At 39.6% G+C, this 14,011-nt stretch overlaps 1 protein-coding gene across 4 annotated transcripts in view; it reads left to right on the top strand.

Annotated features, from left to right (window-relative positions):
- The first annotated feature begins 808 nt into the window (after positions 1-808).
- The window catches only part of ZDHHC21 (zinc finger DHHC-type palmitoyltransferase 21), a 74,539-nt gene continuing 61,336 nt past the window's right edge, over positions 809-14,011 (top strand). The window contains exons 1-4 of one of the 4 annotated variants that reach the window (XM_033237381.1): positions 949-1,290; positions 4,091-4,139; positions 10,471-10,601; positions 13,224-13,330. The gene's annotated coding sequence lies outside the window, so the exon portion shown is untranslated. Of the gene's footprint in view, positions 902-945; positions 1,291-4,090; positions 4,140-10,470; positions 10,602-13,223; positions 13,331-14,011 lie in introns of those variants that run through there. The other 3 variants (XM_033237382.1, XR_004443484.1, XM_033237380.1) reach the window with 3 other exon arrangements.

Here is a 14,011-nt window from a genome sequence, read left to right as displayed (position 1 = left end):
TTTAAAAATCCTTAGCAATACAAGGCAATATGAGGCCCCAAACAAGCAACCATGTGTGCTCTACAAGCGCAGTGGTGAGAGAACTCTGGGTAGGCAAGATTTCCACTCTCAAATCTGGATAGGGTTAAGATCATCAGAGAGCAGGGCATTCTAGAATGGGGAAGTGAACCAAATTAGTTGGAGCTAAGACTGGAGAGGTAGGTAGGGATGTGTCTGTGGAGGACTTTTAATCACATAAGGCGTACAGATTTTATACAAGAGGTAGTATTTCTTCCACCAACACACTATCTCCTCCTGTGGCACGTGGGCACAACGATCTAGCTCCACATTACTGCAAACAGTTTAACCTTCCCCAAACACCGTTCAGCTGGGGTGAGGTGGGAACGTTAGCAGATCTCTGGCGTTTGGTGAAGATACTTAGACTGAGAGGTGGATTACTTGCATCGCTGAGTCCAAAAGTTACCGGGTTTGTAGGGATGGGAAAGCAGGAAACTTTTGGAGGTCTCCCAAAATATAAGAAAAGATTGTTTGGGTGTGGATTTAGGTTGAGGACAGGAACAGGAAATATCCTGGGATGTCTGAGGCAACCCAATAGAGGGTCTCAAGCGGACGAGACCATGTAACACAGTGCAATGCTTTTCCATCTTTACGGTGCACCTCTTAGGAGTCACCTGGTGACTTTGCTGAAGTGCAGGTACTGATTCAGCAGGCCTGAGATTGTGCATTTCTAAGATTGTGAGTTCCCAGAGGGTGCTGATGCTGCAGACCGCACTTTGAAGCAAGGTACCATGGGACATCCAGAACGCCTACGGCGAGAGAGGCCTGCTGGCCACATCCCCTGAAGAAGGCAGGATACATGCAATCTTTTAAGCTAAGGTCCCCGTCCTGTCTCTCGGGAGAGGTGAGCAGTGAGGATATGGGGACAATGAGAAGGACGGCTCAAGCAGGGCTGGGGAGGGGGCAGGCGAAGGAGAGTGCGGTCGGACTGGGCCCGCGGTTCTGGGGCCGCGGCGCGATTGCAGGAGTTTCGGCCCTCAGCGGCTCCCATCGCGGCTCCCGGGAGCGAAGCGAGACGGCGACGGCTGCAGTCGTCCCTCCCCACGCGGGCGCGCGGGCATGCGGACACCCACTCGGCCGGTCCAGGCTCTCAGGCTCCCGGAAGCGGAAGGGAAGAGCGGCCCGGCCTGGGCGGCGGCGCCGGAGGAGGCGGAGGTGGCGCGACAGGAGGAGGGGAAAGAGCTGTTGGCGGCCGCGAGAGCTGCGGCGGCGAGAGGCGAGCCAGCCGCGACGGTGAGTGTGCAGGCGCGGGGGCGAAGCGGCCGCCCCCACCCCCGGCCCCTGCTCCGCCCCGCCGGGCCCGCCCGCCGCTCCTCCGCGCCGGGACGCCCTCACCTGTCCCTCCACGCCCCCTGCACCTGCTCTGCTTGGAACCCCGGGGCTTCTCGGTGCCTCCCTGCCCCAGGCCTGGCCTTTCTCAGAGCGTCTTCTGCTAGAGCTGCAGCCACCTGCTAAGTGCCCCTCCCTCAAACTGGCGGTGAGGGGTTCCTGCTGTAGTCGAGACGGTGTTGGCTAGTTATTTATTTATTTTTTAAAAATCTATTTCCTGAGTTTCTCGCTTGTAAACTACAGTTTCTGTCTCCGCACCCCCGTCTGGAGACCTACACTGGGATCCCTGGTTTCTCTGTGCTATTCCAGAGCTATTCATTCATTCCAGACTTCTGGTGTGAAGCTGCAGAGAGGACAGTTTGCTCCTTTATTGACCTTCTCACTCCTCTTCTCTCGATCCAAAGAGGTTTTCGGGAAAATGGCTTACGGATGGCAGCAGTTTGCACTTGTTACTGTTCACTATAATAGGTCGCTGGATTGTAACTGCAGAGTCCATTTAAGTTATGGTCTTTTTCAAGCTATGTGTGTGTCACATTTTAAGAGCCCTTGAGAGTCAGGGTGGTTGTCTGTATTATCAGGCTGAGAGGACATGACCAATTATTACTTTAAAATATTGCAATATAGCATCCCCTGAAAGTACAAGAGGAAAAAAAAATCAAGGTCATTGTGGGCGGGTCATAAATTATATTGTAAAGTTACAGTCCAAAGACGACCAACGATAATTAAGTGCAATTTAAAAAGATGTGTTAAATAGGTCCTCAGCCTACTATGCTAATATGTACACTTTTAAAAATTCACTGCCTTCCTTGTGGTAAGAATGATATTAATAACAGTCACCATTTGATGACTGCTTAGCATGTGCCGTTCCTGGATTAAAAGGCTTTTGGTGTAATATTAAATTCTTCCAACTCTTTAGATTTTACTTATTTTAAAGATAAAATTCAGAGAGATGCTCTCTTTTTCCTTAGTTGTGCCATCTCTTAAAAGCAAAAAGATGTTTGAAGAATTGAGGTGAGAAATCAATTGGAAAGAAAACCAAATGAGATTTGGTGTCATGGAAAGAAAAACTAGAGTCTAGTCCCATTTCTGTCACTATCCAGCTGTGGGGTCATGGGTAAGGCAATGACCCATATTATTTTCTGTATACCATCATAAATTCTTTAAGGCTTATTTTAGCTTCTCCATGCTTACTTGGAAAATAGTATGTTTTTAAATAATATAAGACCCTTTAACGCGTTGAAGGTACGTTAAAAACATATACGAAGTATTAATAAAATTATATCAAAATACAAGTTAAAATGTATAGTTCCATAATTGTTTTGGTGTAGTACTCTTCCAGAATTCATCATTTTCGATGGAAACAATTCTACTAGATCCTTTCACGCTGTTGAGATTTCTGTTAACATACTTAGGAAGCTGTAGTTGGAATAAATGAAATAGAACATCATTTAAAGAAATGGTGAGGACTGTGTCACTTTTGCCTATGAGGTGCTTTGTTTAATAAGATAAATCTAAGCGTTTAAAAATGCAGACACATAATCAGCTTAACAGGAAGTTCTGAAATAAGAATCAATGAATCATAACATTTGTACTTCTTATTTGCCTACTGCCTCATTTCTTTAATTCGTAATGACCGATTCAGGACCTATGGAAAAGCACATGAATAAAATAATGGTTTTTATAAAATGTGACCCACATATAGCTTGAAAAAGACCATGACTTAAATGGCCTCTGCAGTTACAATCCAGGGACTTGTTATAGTGAATACTAACAAACGCAAGGTGCTGCCATCCGTAAGCCATTTTCCCGAAATCCTCTTTGGATGGAGAGGAAAAGAGTGAGAAGGTCAATAAAGGATCAAACTGTTTGTCCTCGTGCTAGTCTTATTATATAGTGGTTTAGTGAAGAAACTGCTTGAGAAGTTGAGTAATGTCTCCATGGAGCTGTTTTTCTGGAATTGTAATTGAATGTGACTCAATGAAAACTTTTTTAGCATAGGAGGTGACACAGTGGCAGTATCAGTACTACCAGGCAAAATAGGGAAGGCAGAGGAAAGGCTGTTTTTATTGCCAAGAGCTTGTTCCCTAAATTCAGTTTTACTTTTATTTTAAGGAATGTAACCTTTTATGTTGTTTTAGTAAAACATTAGGGCTCAGATTCAACTTTTCACATACATTAGTTATAATAAGCAATTTAGCATCTAGTAGAATAATCAGTGCTTAAATAACTCATTAAAGTTTAAAATACAGGTGAAATTGTTAAAACAGTTTTTATTGTTGAAAGTGATTTGTTAAGAATTCTTGATAAGTTAAGTCAGACTAGTTTAAAAAGCACATTTTCATAGACATGTGAATCATCACTGCTCATTGATAGCTCCCTGAACAAAAATACCTTAGTATGATGGTAGTTTATGTGTTTGTTTCGCTCTTTAGATCTAACCTGGGTAAAATTGTGACATTTTTGAAGTTTGCCTTCTGCCTTTCAAGCTGCTTTTTCCTCTGCTATTTCTCTCAGAGTAGATTCACCTTCTTCTCCGTTTCAGAGATTCTCTTAACCTATGTGTTGCTACTTCTACAAAACGGCAGGTTGGGTAAAATAGGTATTTTACCATTCACTGATGAATTTTTTTTTAATTCTAATATAAAATGCTCAAGTGTGATGTCAACCAGGCTTCTGATTTTAAGCTTTTTATCTGTAATTACAGAATGAAGAACTTTTTCACTTACTGCAGGATTTTCAGCTTCAGCAAGCAGGTGAGGAGAGATTTTTCTTATGGTGTTAGTGTTCTTAAATCATGCCTGCTTTGGTAAAGCCTGGTGTGAAGGAAATCTAATTTAGTCTCCTACCCGCCACCCCACCCAATCTCTCTTGGTGCAGTGGGTACTAGAAGGTAAGTAGCAGGCTTCCCCTTCCTTCTTAGAAGAACATACTTGATTCATACCCAGGAAAAGCCTGGGCCTCTTCATTTCTGACTTTTACTGTATCTGAAGGTTTTTCCTTCTGCTGATTTTGGAACAAAAGTTATCTGTTTTTCATCCCCATTCCTGTCCTACAATTAATCTTGCCCTTTCAGTCCCTTTTCCCACTCCTATCTCCCTAAATGAAAACTCCCACAGAGACATTTTGTACTGACTGAAACAATATTTGGTGGTCTTTAATTCGTATCGCCCCACACCTCCCAAACTATTTTTACTTTTTGTTAGAAGATTCTAATGAAGTGAGCTTGAGCTGGGGAGAATGGAGACCGAGGCTGCAGTGAGCTCTGATTGCAGCACTCCAGTCTGGACAACATAGTGAGACCCTGTCTCAGACAAACACACATAAAAAACAGTGCCCCAGTTACCTACTTTCTCTAAAGTTAAAGCAAGTTAATGCAACTAGGGAAAAATAAAGGTAAATGCCTGTATTAGCAGTACTAATACTACTAGTACTGCTAATACTACTAGTACTGTTAGTACAGGATAGTGTTAACAGTATTAATAATACTTCAGTGTAGTACTACTAATACAGTCATTTGTATTTATTTTTTACTCATGAGACTGGTAAACACAAAAGCAAATTTATGAGAAGAGCAACAGCTTATGCTCAGTTTTGCCCAGAATGTAATTTAAAAACTTAGTCTACAGAGTGGATTCTTGAAACTATTGGTGGTGCATGTACGTATGTTATGCTTTGACACTTTGTCCACCCACGTTTTTACAGTCTTCCTGGAAAACTCAGCAATTGATTCAGAATCCCTGCTTACATTATACATTCTTTATTAGCTTCTGAAATCAAGTACTGATTTTCTTTCACACTTTATTTCTTTGCTCACCAGTCCTGCTTTTACTTGAAAGTGATTTAGTTTAGGGGCTTTAGTTCAGTCATTCTATTTTTTTTTTTTTTTTTTTTTAGATAGGGTCTTGCTCTGTCGCCCAGGCTGTAGTGCAGTGGGGCAATCTCGGCTCACTGCAAGCTCCTCCTCCCAGGTTCACGCCATTCTCCTGCCTCAGCCTCCTGAGTAGCTGGGACTACAGGTGCCCACTACCACGCCTGGCTAATTTTTGTATTTTTAGTAGAGACAGAGTTTCACCGTGTTAGCCAGGATGGTCTCGATCTTCTGACCTCATGATCCACCCACCTCGACCTTCCAAAGTGCTGGGATTACAGGCGTGAGCCACCGTGCCCAGCCTAGTTCAGTCATTCTATTTTAGATCAAATCTCTATTTTTGGTTTTCTGCTTAAAGAACCCCCCCAGCCAACATGTAGAAATACAACTTCAGTTAGTGTAATACTAGCTGAAGGGCTCTCATATTTGAAGTTTTTTTTTTTAACTTGTTCAGACTTTAGACAAGTAGATAACGGGGCATTTGTTTTTCTTGTGCTTGTTTTGTTTTTTGTTTGAGACAGAGTCTCACTGTCGCCCAGGCTGGAGTGCAGTATAGTCAGAGCTCACTGCAACCTTGGTCTCCATCTCCCTGGCTTAAGCAATCCTCCCACTTCAGCCTCCCAATAAGCTGGGACTACAGATGAGTGCTCCCACACCCGGCTGGTTTTCTCTTTGTTTGTTTGTTTTTTTTGTTGTTGTTTTTGAGACAGAGTCTTGCTTTGCCACCCAGACTGGAGTGCAGTGGGGCAGTCTCAGCTCACTGCAACCTCTGCCTCCTGGGGTCAAGTCTCAGCCTACTGAGTAGCTGGAATTACAGGTACCCGCCATCACATCTGGCTAATTTTTGTATTTTTAGTAGAGATGGGGTTTCACCGTGTTGGCCAGGTTGGTCTTGAACTCCTGACCTCAGGTGATCCACCCGCCTTGGCCTCCCAAAGTGCTGGGATTACAGGCATGAGCCACCACTGTTTGTCTTTTAACCAGAGACTAGGTCTGGCTATGTTGCCCAGGCTGCTCTGGATCTCCTTAGCTCAAGCAATCCTACCCAACTCACCTCCCAAGTGTTAGGATTACCGCAAGAGCAGGCCCTGGGGTATTGTTAAACCGTTTTCATTACTTTTAAGATGGGGACCCAGAAACATTGTTTCATTCTGGAGTTTGTAAAACTAGAAGTAAAACTTACCTTTCACTTTCCCTTCCTTTCCTCTCTCCTTCACTGCCCTGTAAAGTTAGCATTTTGGAGGTGCTGCTTTGCCAGGCAATTTCTCTTTTAAGCGTGACAGCAACTAGCCGGGCTCGGTGGCTCAAGCCTGTAATCCTAGCACTTTGGGAGGCCGAGACGGGCGGATCACAAGGTCAGGAGATCGAGACCACCCTGGCTAATATGGTGAAACCCCGTCTCTACTAAAGAATACAAAAAACTAGCCGGGCGACGAGGCGGGCGCCTGTAGTCCCAGCTACTTGGGAGGCGGAGGAAGGAGAATGGCGTAAACCTGGGAGGCGGAGCTTGCAGGAGCTTGCAGTGAGCTGAGATCCGGCCACCGCACTCCAGCCTGGGTGACAGAGCCAGACTCCGTCTCAAAAAAAAAAAAAAAAAAAAGCGTGACAGCAACTGTATAAGTTGACATTTTTATCTCCATTTTACAGATGGTCAAACTGAAGCTTGAAAAGAAACTAAAGCTTGGAAAGTGAATAAGAGACTGTGTCATAATTTCTCTGTTAACATCTGTAGAAGATTAATTTTTTGATCTGTTGATAATCAACTGAATATCTATGTGATATTTAAAACATTGAATTCCTAATTGGCAAGGAGAGCATGATTTTTACGGAGAATTATTTAACTGCCTACACTTGACCAGTTTTCAGAGTAGAATGATATCAGAAGTCAAAAAGTTTTATAAATATGTTTTTAGCTGTAGCTCTGCTTTCTAAATTCATTGTTGGCTGTAATTAATAAGTTTAAAATTTCATATATTCATCTAATAAGCATTTTCTCTTGGCACTGTGGAAAAAAAAATTTGGTGTGTTTGAAAACTTAGCTTGTAAATTGTTGATTGTATTCTTTCAGGCGCAGCATATCAAAAGTATTTAATGACGTTGTCTAGTTTTGAAACTTTGGAATTGTTTTGTTATTCCAATTTTTTGGATGTTTAGGCCCAGCATTACTTTTGTTTGTTTGTTTTGTTTTTGAGACAGGGCCTTGCTCTTGCTCCCAGACTGGAATGCAGTGGCACGGTGATCTCTGCTCACTGCAGCTTCCGCCTCCTGGGTTCAAGCTTCAAGCGATTCTCATGCCTCAGCCTCCTGAGTAGCTGGGATTACAGGCGGGCGCCACTATGCCTGGCTAGTTTTTGTATTTTTTGGTAAAGACAGAGTGTCACCATGTTGGCCAGGCCAGTCTCAAACTCCTGACCTCAGATGATCTGCCCACCTTGGCCTCCCAAAATGCTGGGGTTACAGGCATGAACCACGGTGCCTGGCCCAGCATTACTTTTATTACCACATAGATGAGATTTGATTTCTAGCGGTGGTGGTGTTTATCTAATACTAAAATATGAATCTCACTTTAGAGGCTGTGTCTGCAGTGTAGCTCTAATAACTATAAATGTAAAGTAGGATTTTTATTGTTTTTAAGCCAGTGAGTGACTGGGATTTGACTCATGGGTGATTGACCTGTGCTATAACCTGCTAACGTTACTGATAGAAACTACTGTTTTGCTGAAACATTAGGAAGCCACTCTCAAGTCATAGACTTGGCAGCATTATTGTTTTTGGCCATGTTTCAAAAACGTTTTGTTGTACCACATTTAATTCTGTTTGAATTTTTTTCTGAAAGAATTCATTTATTTGCCATTGGGGTAACAGCTCTTTAACTTTTTTATTTTTTTGAGATGAAGTCTCGCCCTGTTGCCCAGGCTGGAGTGCAGTGGTGCAATCTCTGCTCACTGCAACCTCTGCCTCTTGGGTTCAAGCGATTCTCGTGCCTTAGCGTCCTAAGTAGTTGTGATTACAGGCACACACCACCATGCCCAGCTTATTTTTGTACTTTTAGTGAAGACAGGGTTTTGCCGTGTTTGCCAGACTGATCTTGAACTCCTGACCTCAAATGATCCTCCCACCTCAACCTCCCGAAGTGCTGGGATTACAGGCATGAGCCACTGTACCCAGCCTTTAACTTTGTAATTCTGTGTTCAGTCTCTGAAAAGCAAAGGTGCAGCCAAGGAGCCCACTTTAAATTAGCTTAAAAAGTTAAGAGTAGAAACAAAGTTCATTTGACAATCTAACAATTATGGACCATAGAGAAGTTGACCTTGGGAGGAAATACAAGTTCCCTGCCCCCCACAAATGTATAAAGGCAAAAGAAATGTAATGGTAATAATTTTGATATGTTTTTTACATTCTCAGTATTTAATAGTTTGCTGTTGCTGTGGTAACCAGCACACCTAACACACTTGTAACTTGTCCTTTGTTTCCTGTCTTAGAGAATGGTTCCACCTTTCACCTAGATCCTAATGTGAAACTTGGGAGCCATCCTAGTCTGCCCTCTGCTCCCAGTTGATCACTAGGTCCTATCAGTTTTATTTATTTAAGTTCTCCCAGATCTGCCCTTTTTCAGTATGCCTCCTGTCTTAAGTGTCACTACCCCACCCACTTACACACACACACACACACACCATTCCCCTTATCAGTTACTATTTTTGGGGTGCTTACCCCATGTGCCCTCCTCATTTCTTGCCGGGTTAACAGTCAGTCTACCTGGTTGCATGTATTCAATCTCAGTGCTTTCTCAGTCCACCACAATTCAGCCCTCAGATTGTGTCCGTTCTTCTGAAAATGCAAATTTGATCATGGCGTTTTACTGCCTAAAATCCCTCAGTGGTTTTCCACTGTGTTCAAGGTGAAATCCAAACTCATGGCATGGTTGAACAGTGTTTTTCAATCTGAGGAGCTACCTGTGGGTCATGAAATCGGTTTAGTAGGCTATGACCAGTATTACACATTTTTATTAAAGTAAAATAAATAGGTTGCAGTGGTACCCAACTGTGGTGCCAGCGGCCCAGGAAACTGAGGCAGGAGGATGCTTGAGCCCAGTGCGCTATGATCGCACCTGGGAATAGCCACTGCACTCCAGCGTGGGCAACATAGTCAGACCCAGTCTAAAAAAAAAAAAAAGAAAAAATAGAATAGCAATATCAGCGTGTCTCATATGTAGTAAGGGTAAATATCACTTCATTAAACTTTTTTAGTTATTCATATATATCTGTGTGTACTAGTAATGTTACACAATTTATTAGAGTTGGTTGTGGTCAAAAAGATGAACATCTTACCCCATTCTATATGCAGTGATTCTTGTTATTTCAGTTTACTCAGATTTCCTTTGCCTGCTTTTATGCCTTTGCTTTTTCTGTTCTCTTGGTCTGAAGAGTCTCCATTCTTCATCTAGCTAACTTACAGGGTTTGTTGTCTTCAGGAATCTTTTCCTGATGGCTATGTACCGTAAGAAATAAATTTTGTAATATGACCTATGAACCAATATCCTTACCATATGAGGTAACAGTCTTGTCCCCTTGCCCTCTTTCTTAACTTGTCTTACTGGTCTAGTCTGTTTGCTAGTCTGCCTCCATTGAAGATAGAGTCTCTCTTTTTCATCTATACCCTGTGTTAAAGCATAGTATGTATAGTAGTTAAATGTTGATTGAGTTAATAAAATAGTGCATCAGTATATGTTATATACAGGACTTTATAGTATATATTTTAAAGCCTGAATTGTAGAAACTGACTTATGTTTGACTCTCTTAATGGTTTCATTACAGGAGGATTAACTGTCTTAAAACATTTTAAATTAAAACTTCCATTTTAAAGTGTTTATCTTTGTTTATGAATTGTGATTATATACTTCTAGCAGAATCTATTGTTATTTTGTGATTTGTGGCCAAGGAAGTGTGTAATGGAGCCCAAATACTGAACATACAATGCTTATTTGATTTTATGGGAAGTGGGTGATTTTGAAAGAGAGACTCATGTATAATGGTAACCAAATGCAAATTCTGAAGGGATGGGTGGGATATGAAAGCACAGTATCAAATGGAGTTGAATTTTTTTGTTGTTATTTCTAAATTTAAGACATTTGTAATTGGCATTTTCACAGTTAGAATATTTAGTTGCTTATCGTTTTTGTCTTTGTGAGAAATTATTGTTTCTTAAACCATTAATAGGTCCTCATGGAAAACTGTTATTGAAGAGAGATCTATTTGGTGGCATATAATTGAAAAAAAATGAATCAAAAGAAAATCTCTAAATGCTGGTGCCAGAAAAATTACAGCACACCTCAGTGAATTTGCAAGTGGTAAGTTTGCTTTTTGATTTTACATGATGATATATTTTTGAATTATGTGCCATGGTATCCTTGGAGTCTTATGGTTAGATGCACTTAATTGTCAGTTAGCAAATGTGGTTACTTTATGTTTATTTAAAAGTTTTTATACTAAGTTTTAACCAAATCTGTTTTCTTAAATAAGACTTTTTCCGTAGAGAAAAATAATCTGTAAATAATAAGTTTGGGAAACATCTTATCGTAAGTGTTACATGGCTTTACAGCAAATCCTTCCGTACTTCATTTTTAAAAGTAATAATTTTAAAAGCATTTACTATAAGTATAATATATAGTGACAGAGAGGCCTAAAGTAAACATTTTGTTTGTAAGTTTAGTGTCTCTTAGGTTATCTTTATTTGAAAAGAATTTAGAAGTACATGGTTGTTGATAAACTTAGAAGAACACATAAATATTTGAAAGCCTTCCTTCTCACTAGTCCTTTCTCAGCCCATTGAGAACAGTTTGGTTGGTCGGTTTTCTTGCAGTCTTTTTTTCCTGCACTTGTGCAGAAATTACTTATGCACATACACACATATTTTTTCTAACAAAAATGTTATATAAACTATTGTATAATTTGCTTCCCCCAACACTTAATTTTGAAAAATTTCCAACAGAAGCATTGAATTTTATTGTGTAACATCTGAATACTTATCATTTAGATTCCTAAAAAACATTGTAACAAATTTCAGCACATGTTCATGTATCTTTCTATCCACTTTGTTATTAATTTGGGGGATTCATTTCAAAGTAAATTGCAGACATCAGTATGCTTTCCCTCTACATAATTCAGTATACATATTGTTAATTAGGGCTCAGTATTGGTTTACAGTTTCTTAAAGGTAAATTTACATACCTGACGTGCAACAATCTTAAGTGTACATTTGCTGAGTTTTGACAAATTCATACATCTTTGTAACTCAGACTCCATTATCAATAGAAACATACTTATTAGCACCACAGAGAGTTCCCTCATGCCTGTTTCTGGTCTGTCTCTATCCCTGTCTCTTTCCAGAAAGCCAGTTAAGGTCTGTTCCCTCTCCACTCCTAATGGATTTTGCCTATGTCACTTGCTTTGTTCACTCAGCAGTATGTTGTGGGTAGTTATATGCAGATCTAAATCTGCCCTCTTTTCTGCCTTTAAAAAAAATTGCAATAGCTTGGAAATAGTTTACACTATGGGTGTATTAGAATTTATTTCATCATTCCCTTTTCTCTACATAGACATTTAGATTGTGCCATGCTTTGATGATTACGGAAAGTACTCTATCCTTGTACATCCTCGTATGTGTATATACAGTCTCAGGAGTACTTTTGTAGGTAACAGTAAAAATAAAACTGCTGGGTAAAAGGGTTTTACTTTTTGATACATACTGCCAAATTGCCCTCCCAAGATGATTGTATCAGTTTACATGCCCACCAGTAATGTATGAGAGTGTCCTTTTTTTCTGTGCCCTCTTAACATTGGATATCATCTTTCTAAAAGTTTTTCCGTACAATACATGAAAACTGTACCTTGTTATTTATTTCACATTTTCCTAATCGGTAATGATTAGCCATTGGATTTCTTTCCCTTTGTGAATTGCTTCTTTATATATTTACATTGTATGCCTCTTCTCAGTCTTGTGTTGTATTTTTTCCAGGAATGCTTTGTCTTTTAACTTTGCTTTTCATGTGTTTTGGGCTTCAGATGTGTTAATTTTTATCTGGTCAGACATGGCTGATGGGTCTTCATTGTGAAGGCCTTCCTTCTTCCAAGAATATCAAACCACTTGCTATTCTAATACTTTTCCTTTTAATGAAATTTAGAAGAAAAAGATAAATCATTGTGAACTGAAGTGCCAGGAAAAATTTCAAATGGAGAATGAGATTCAAATTGGCCTTGAAGTCTGAGTTGAATGTAGATGGAGTAAGCAGAATGGTAGGGACGTTTCAGACAGGAGGAATGAGTGATGGAATATCGTCGAACAGTGGTAACAAGACCACTTAGGCTGAGGTGAAGAGTCATATAAAACTGTAAGCATAGACATATGTGTTTGGATATATTTGTTGGTAATTATTTTGGCTAATCTTTATGATTTTCTAAAATCTGCATCTTGATGTTACAGTTTTCTGTCATTTTCATGGTGACTTGAGTATTCTTCTTGAGGAGAATATGTGGTGAAATAAAGTTGCCTGAAAAGGCAAAAAATGGTAGTATTCCACTGGAATAAGTTGAACATTATAAATATTTACTCAGTCTGGTTTATTAAGAGTGAAATTATAATTGTTTTTAAAGTTTGTGCTGTAGTAATTTACATCATTTAGTCCCTGTAGTCGACTATAGTTACCAGATAGCAATCTTAAAAAAAGTAGAAGTACCAGTATATCCACTAGTTACTTAGAGTTTTGAGTTATGAGCTCACCTTTTAATATACAAATTAGTATGTTGGAATCTCCCGCTAATGAAAGTATTTTATGAATGCTGTCCTTAAGACCGAGTAACAGCATTGTGTTCAGTTTGGTCATTGCTCAGGATGTGTAATAGTTTCTCTTCAGCCATAAGCCACGCCTGGTAGATATTAATTGAGTGGAGGGATGATCTTGCATCTCTTCCAGTTACGCATTTGTGGTTTGTCATCTGATTTGGAGCACTTGGAAGATCACTGTTTTGTGTTCTGCAACCCAATTGAGAGGATTATGTGGAGCTAAGTTTTACCAGTCAGGTATTTTTAAAAATATATTAAACATCTTATTTGTTGTTGTATTTTTCTATCCTGTGCTCACTTTTCCTTAGGGATGCTTGCTCTTTTAGAGATTGTCATCTATGTGTGTTTACGTCCAGGAAAAATGGATATATTTTAAACTATACTTTTCACTTTGTAATTTTTTTTTGTTGTGAGAGATCTCTTCTAGTGATAAAGAAAAATTTGTTGTTCTCTAGTAGAGGAAAATAAAAATGGAGTTCAAAAATGAATATTTGATAATTTTACCACTTGTTTTGCTGGGTCATGTACTTTTCTGTTTCTAAAGTTAATAAATGTAGAAATAAGTAATGAAGTTACTCTCATATATACTTAATGAAATTCATGTTCTGTTTTTAGTCTTGAATAGAACTGAAACATTAAAGAAAGGTACATAAAATTAATAATACTGAACATGTTGAAAGAGCACTTGTCATTTCTTTTAGCACTTGATAGTTGGCAAGACTAAAAAATTAACATTGTCTTGAATGTTTCTCTTTTTGACTGTGTAGATAGCTTACGATTTGTATTTGAGATTCCTTTATTAAAATGATTCTTAGCAAATTAAATAGCATGCTTTATCCTGACTTTTTTCATTTTAATGATACCAATCTGTCTTTTGATTTTTAAATTAAAAGATAAATAAATGAAACTTATTAGTTT

Source organism: Trachypithecus francoisi, unplaced genomic scaffold (genome assembly GCF_009764315.1).
Source record: "Trachypithecus francoisi isolate TF-2019V2 unplaced genomic scaffold, Tfra_2.0 Lachesis_group16, whole genome shotgun sequence".
Lineage (NCBI taxonomy): Eukaryota > Metazoa > Chordata > Mammalia > Primates > Cercopithecidae > Trachypithecus > Trachypithecus francoisi.
This window is presented reverse-complemented; position numbering and strand designations above follow the sequence as displayed.